This window comes from Procambarus clarkii, unplaced genomic scaffold, assembly GCF_040958095.1.
Source record: "Procambarus clarkii isolate CNS0578487 unplaced genomic scaffold, FALCON_Pclarkii_2.0 HiC_scaffold_338, whole genome shotgun sequence".
Lineage (NCBI taxonomy): Eukaryota > Metazoa > Arthropoda > Malacostraca > Decapoda > Cambaridae > Procambarus > Procambarus clarkii.
Genome location: NW_027189371.1, coordinates 75,001 through 82,419, shown reverse-complemented (window position 1 = coordinate 82,419; position 7,419 = coordinate 75,001).

The window sequence follows — 7,419 nt, the reverse complement described above, 5'->3', positions numbered from 1 at the left end:
TATGTGATTTAAACCAAATATTGATGCTTTAGGCAATATTTCCCGTTTTCTTTGTTTCTCGTTTTTCTTTGTTTCTGTCATATTGATGCTTTAGGCAATATTTCCCGTTTTCTTTGTTTCTATGCTTTAGGCAATAATTCCCGTTTTCTTTGTTTCTCGTTTTTCTTTGTTTCTGTCATATTGATGCTTTAGGCAATATTTCCCGTTTTCTTTGTTTCTATGCTTTAGGCAATATTTCCCGTTTTCTTTGTTTCTGTTTTGTACTAAAAACCCATATAGTTTAGTAATATTTTGACTTTATAATAAAAACTTAAAATCATGAACTCCATAGTAAACTCTATAGATTTCACATAGATATTTTCATCATTTGTATTGGAAACGTCATTTTCATATGCTTCCTTAATGATCTAGAAACCATGAAGCTGTGCTTGATGATTTACCTATATGTATAAGACAGAGAGTAAGATATTGATAAGGAGAGAAATCCAATTTTTATTGCATATATCGACGTTTTAGCCGGATTAAAGCTGGTTTTACGTGTATATCTCCTTTAAGTAGTATAAGCTTAAAATCATGAACTCTATAGAAAATTATATTGAAAACACTCTTATTTTTATCATTTGTATTAGAAAAGTCATTTTCATATGCTTCTTTAATGATCTAATTACACGAAGCTCCGCTTGATGATTTATTTATTTGTACTTCGTTAATACAGTGATTGATGAGGGGAGAAATCCAATTTTTATTGCATATAGTTTAATATCAGAAACTCTATAGTAAAAACTGTTGAAGAAATTGTTATTTTTATCATTTGTATTTGACACGTCATTTTCATATGCTTTTTAATTATCTAAATAACACGAAACTCGTCTCGAAGCTACGGTCGATAACTTTTAGCAAGTTATCTAGTATTTTGTTTTAAACTTAAATTCATCGAATTTGGCAATATTTGGACGTTTGTCATTTAACTTTCCCTTATGTGATTTAAACCAAATATTGATGCTTTAGGCAATATTTCCCGTTTTCTTTGTTTCTATGCTTTAGGCAATATTTCCCGTTTTCATTGTTTCTCGTTTTTCTTTGTTTCTGTCATATTGATGCTTTAGGCAATATTTCCCGTTTTCTTTGTTTCTATGCTTTAGGCAATAATTCCCGTTTTCTTTGTTTCTCGTTTTTCTTTGTTTCTGTCATATTGATGCTTTAGGCAATATTTCCCGTTTTCTTTGTTTCTATGCTTTAGGCAATATTTCCCGTTTTCTTTGTTTCTGTTTTGTACTAAAAACCCATATAGTTTAGTAATATTTTGACTTTATAATAAAAACTTAAAATCATGAACTCCATAGTAAACTCTATAGATTTCACATAGATATTTTCATCATTTGTATTGGAAACGTCATTTTCATATGCTTCCTTAATGATATAGAAACCATGAAGCTGTGCTTGATGATTTACCTATATGTATAAGACAGAGAGTAAGATATTGATAAGGAGAGAAATCCAATTTTTATTGCATATATCGACGTTTTAGCCGGATTAAAGCTGGTTTTACGTGTATATCTCCTTTAAGTAGTATAAGCTTAAAATCATGAACTCTATAGAAAATTATATTGAAAACACTGTTATTTTTATCATTTGTATTAGAAAAGTCATTTTCATATGCTTCTTTAATGATCTAATTACACGAAGCTCCGCTTGATGATTTATTTATTTGTACTTCGTTAATACAGTGATTGATGAGGGGAGAAATCCAATTTTTATTGCATATAGTTTAATATCAGAAACTCTATAGTAAAAACTGTTGAAGAAATTGTTATTTTTATCATTTGTATTGGAAACGTCATTTTCATATGCTTTTTAATTATCTAAATAACACGAAACTCGTCTCGAAGCTACGGTCGATAACTTTTAGCAAGTTATCTAGTATTTTGTTTTAAACTTAAAATCATCGAATTTGGCAATATTTGGACGTTTGTCATTTAACTTTCCCTTATGTGATTTAAACCAAATATTGATGCTTTAGGCAATATTTCCCGTTTTCTTTGTTTCTATGCTTTAGGCAATATTTCCCGTTTTCTTTGTTTCTCGTTTTTCTTTGTTTCTGTCATATTGATGCTTTAGGCAATATTTCCCGTTTTCTTTGTTTCTATGCTTTAGGCAATAATTCCCGTTTTCTTTGTTTCTCGTTTTTCTTTGTTTCTGTCATATTGATGCTTTAGGCAATATTTCCCGTTTTCTTTGTTTCTATGCTTTAGGCAATATTTCCCGTTTTCTTTGTTTCTGTTTTGTACTAAAAACCCATATAGTTTAGTAATATGTTGACTTTATAATAAAAACTTAAAATCATGAACTCCATAGTAAACTCTATAGATTTCACATAGATATTTTCATCATTTGTATTGGAAACGTCATTTTCATATGCTTCCTTAATGATCTAGAAACCATGAAGCTGTGCTTGATGATTTACCTATATGTATAAGACAGAGAGTAAGATATTGATAAGGAGAGAAATCCAATTTTTATTGCATATATCGACGTTTTAGCCGGATTAAAGCTGGTTTTACGTGTATATCTCCTTTAAGTAGTATAAGCTTAAAATCATGAACTCTATAGAAAATTATATTGAAAACACTGTTATTTTTATCATTTGTATTAGAAAAGTCATTTTCATATGCTTCTTTAATGATCTAATTACACGAAGCTCCGCTTGATGATTTATTTATTTGTACTTCGTTAATACAGTGATTGATGAGGGGAGAAATCCAATTTTTATTGCATATAGTTTAATATCAGAAACTCTATAGTAAAAACTGTTGAAGAAATTGTTATTTTTATCATTTGTATTGGAAACGTCATTTTCATATGCTTTTTAATTATCTAAATAACACGAAACTCGTCTCGAAGCTACGGTCGATAACTTTTAGCAAGTTATCTAGTATTTTGTTTTAAACTTAAAATCATCGAATATGGCAATATTTGGACGTTTGTCATTTAACTTTCCCTTATGTGATTTAAACCAAATATTGATGCTTTAGGCAATATTTCCCGTTTTCTTTGTTTCTATGCTTCAGGCAATATTTCCCGTTTTCATTGTTTCTCGTTTTTCTTTGTTTCTGTCATATTGATGCTTTAGGCAATATTTCCCGTTTTCTTTGTTTCTATGCTTTAGGCAATATTTCCCGTTTTATTTGTTTCTGTTTTGTACTAAAAACCCATATAGTTTAGTAATATTTTGACTTTATAATAAAAACTTAAAATCATGAACTCCATAGTAAACTCTATAGATTTCACATAGATATTTTCATCATTTGTATTGGAAACGTCATTTTCATATGCTTCCTTAATGATATAGAAACCATGAAGCTGTGCTTGATGATTTACCTATGTGTATAAGACAGAGAGTAAGATATTGATAAGGAGAGAAATCCAATTTTTATTGCATATATCGACGTTTTAGCCGGATTAAAGCTGGTTTTACGTGTATATCTCCTTTAAGTAGTATAAGCTTAAAATCATGAACTCTATAGAAAATTATATTGAAAACACTGTTATTTTTATCATTTGTATTAGAAAAGTCATTTTCATATGCTTCTTTAATGATCTAATTACACGAAGCTCCGCTTAATGATTTATTTATTTGTACTTCGTTAATACAGTGATTGATGAGGGGAGAAATCCAATTTTTATTGCATATAGTTTAATATCAGAAACTCTATAGTAAAAACTGTTGAAGAAATTGTTATTTTTATCATTTGTATTGGAAACGTCATTTTCATATGCTTTTTAATTATCTAAATAACACGAAACTCGTCTCGAAGCTACGGTCGATAACTTTTAGCAAGTTATCTAGTATTTTGTTTTAAACTTAAAATCATCGAATTTGGCAATATTTGGACGTTTGTCATTTAACTTTCCCTTATGTGATTTAAACCAAATATTGATGCTTTAGGCAATATTTCCCGTTTTCTTTGTTTCTATGCTTTAGGCAATATTTCCCGTTTTCTTTGTTTCTCGTTTTTCTTTGTTTCTGTCATATTGATGCTTTAGGCAATATTTCCCGTTTTCTTTGTTTCTATGCTTTAGGCAATAATTCCCGTTTTCTTTGTTTCTCGTTTTTCTTTGTTTCTGTCATATTGATGCTTTAGGCAATATTTCCCGTTTTCTTTGTTTCTGTTTTGTACTAAAAACCCATATAGTTTAGTAATATTTTGACTTTATAATAAAAACTTAAAATCATGAACTCCATAGTAAACTCTATAGATTTCACATAGATATTTTCATCATTTGTATTGGAAACGTCATTTTCATATGCTTCCTTAATGATCTAGAAACCATGAAGCTGTGCTTGATGATTTACCTATATGTATAAGACAGAGAGTAAGATATTGATAAGGAGAGAAATCCAATTTTTATTGCATATATCGACGTTTTAGCCGGATTAAAGCTGGTTTTACGTGTATATCTCCTTTAAGTAGTATAAGCTTAAAATCATGAACTCTATAGAAAATTATATTGAAAACACTGTTATTTTTATCATTTGTATTAGAAAAGTCATTTTCATATGCTTCTTTAATGATCTAATTACACGAAGCTCCGCTTGATGATTTATTTATTTGTACTTCGTTAATACAGTGATTGATGAGGGGAGAAATCCAATTTTTATTGCATATAGTTTAATATCAGAAACTCTATAGTAAAAACTGTTGAAGAAATTGTTATTTTTATCATTTGTATTGGAAACGTCATTTTCATATGCTTTTTAATTATCTAAATAACACGAAACTCGTCTCGAAGCTACGGTCGATAACTTTTAGCAAGTTATCTAGTATTTTGTTTTAAACTTAAAATCATCGAATTTGGCAATATTTGGACGTTTGTCATTTAACTTTCCCTTATGTGATTTAAACCAAATATTGATGCTTTAGGCAATATTTCCCGTTTTCTTTGTTTCTATGCTTTAGGCAATATTTCCCGTTTTCTTTGTTTCTCGTTTTTCTTTGTTTCTGTCATATTGATGCTTTAGGCAATATTTCCCGTTTTCTTTGTTTCTATGCTTTAGGCAATAATTCCCGTTTTCTTTGTTTCTCGTTTTTCTTTGTTTCTGTCATATTGATGCTTTAGGCAATATTTCCCGTTTTCTTTGTTTCTATGCTTTAGGCAATATTTCCCGTTTTCTTTGTTTCTGTTTTGTACTAAAAACCCATATAGTTTAGTAATATTTTGACTTTATAATAAAAACTTAAAATCATGAACTCCATAGTAAACTCTATAGATTTCACATAGATATTTTCATCATTTGTATTGGAAACGTCATTTTCATATGCTTCCTTAATGATATAGAAACCATGAAGCTGTGCTTGATGATTTACCTATATGTATAAGACAGAGAGTAAGATATTGATAAGGAGAGAAATCCAATTTTTATTGCATATATCGACGTTTTAGCCGGATTAAAGCTGGTTTTACGTGTATATCTCCTTTAAGTAGTATAAGCTTAAAATCATGAACTCTATAGAAAATTATATTGAAAACACTGTTATTTTTATCATTTGTATTAGAAAAGTCATTTTCATATGCTTCTTTAATGATCTAATTACACGAAGCTCCGCTTGATGATTTATTTATTTGTACTTCGTTAATACAGTGATTGATGAGGGGAGAAATCCAATTTTTATTGCATATAGTTTAATATCAGAAACTCTATAGTAAAAACTGTTGAAGAAATTGTTATTTTTATCATTTGTATTGGAAACGTCATTTTCATATGCTTTTTAATTATCTAAATAACACGAAACTCGTCTCGAAGCTACGGTCGATAACTTTTAGCAAGTTATCTAGTATTTTGTTTTAAACTTAAAATCATCGAATTTGGCAATATTTGGACGTTTGTCATTTAACTTTCCCTTATGTGATTTAAACCAAATATTGATGCTTTAGGCAATATTTCCCGTTTTCTTTGTTTCTATGCTTTAGGCAATATTTCCCGTTTTCTTTGTTTCTCGTTTTTCTTTGTTTCTGTCATATTGATGCTTTAGGCAATATTTCCCGTTTTCTTTGTTTCTATGCTTTAGGCAATAATTCCCGTTTTCTTTGTTTCTCGTTTTTCTTTGTTTCTGTCATATTGATGCTTTAGGCAATATTTCCCGTTTTCTTTGTTTCTATGCTTTAGGCAATATTTCCCGTTTTCTTTGTTTCTGTTTTGTACTAAAAACCCATATAGTTTAGTAATATTTTGACTTTATAATAAAAACTTAAAATCATGAACTCCATAGTAAACTCTATAGATTTCACATAGATATTTTCATCATTTGTATTGGAAACGTCATTTTCATATGCTTCCTTAATGATCTAGAAACCATGAAGCTGTGCTTGATGATTTACCTATATGTATAAGACAGAGAGTAAGATATTGATAAGGAGAGAAATCCAATTTTTATTGCATATATCGACGTTTTAGCCGGATTAAAGCTGGTTTTACGTGTACGTTTTACGTTTAATCCTTTAAGTAGTATAAGCTTAAAATCATGAACTCTATAGAAAATTATATTGAAAACACTGTTATTTTTATCATTTGTATTAGAAAAGTCATTTTCATATGCTTCTTTAATGATCTAATTACACGAAGCTCCGCTTGATGATTTATTTATTTGTACTTCGTTAATACAGTGATTGATGAGGGGAGAAATCCAATTTTTATTGCATATAGTTTAATATCAGAAACTCTATAGTAAAAACTGTTGAAGAAATTGTTATTTTTATCATTTGTATTGGAAACGTCATTTTCATATGCTTTTTAATTATCTAAATAACACGAAACTCGTCTCGAAGCTACGGTCGATAACTTTTAGCAAGTTATCTAGTATTTTGTTTTAAACTTAAAATCATCGAATTTGGCAATATTTGGACGTTTGTCATTTAACTTTCCCTTATGTGATTTAAACCAAATATTGATGCTTTAGGCAATATTTCCCGTTTTCTTTGTTTCTATGCTTTAGGCAATATTTCCCGTTTTCTTTGTTTCTCGTTTTTCTTTGTTTCTGTCATATTGATGCTTTAGGCAATATTTCCCGTTTTCTTTGTTTCTATGCTTTAGGCAATATTTCCCGTTTTCTTTGTTTCTCGTTTTTCTTTGTTTCTGTCATATTGATGCTTTAGGCAATATTTCCCTTTTCTTTGTTTCTAAGCTTTAGGCAATATTTCCCGTTTTCTTTGTTTCTATGCTTTAGGCAATATTTCCCGTTTTCTTTGTTTCTGTTTTGTACTAAAAACCCATATAGTTTAGTAATATTTTGACTTTATAATAAAAACTTAAAATCATGAACTCCATAGTAAACTCTATAGATTTCACATAGATATTTTCATCATTTGTATTGGAAACGTCATTTTCATATGCTTCCTTAATGATCTAGAAACCATGAAGCT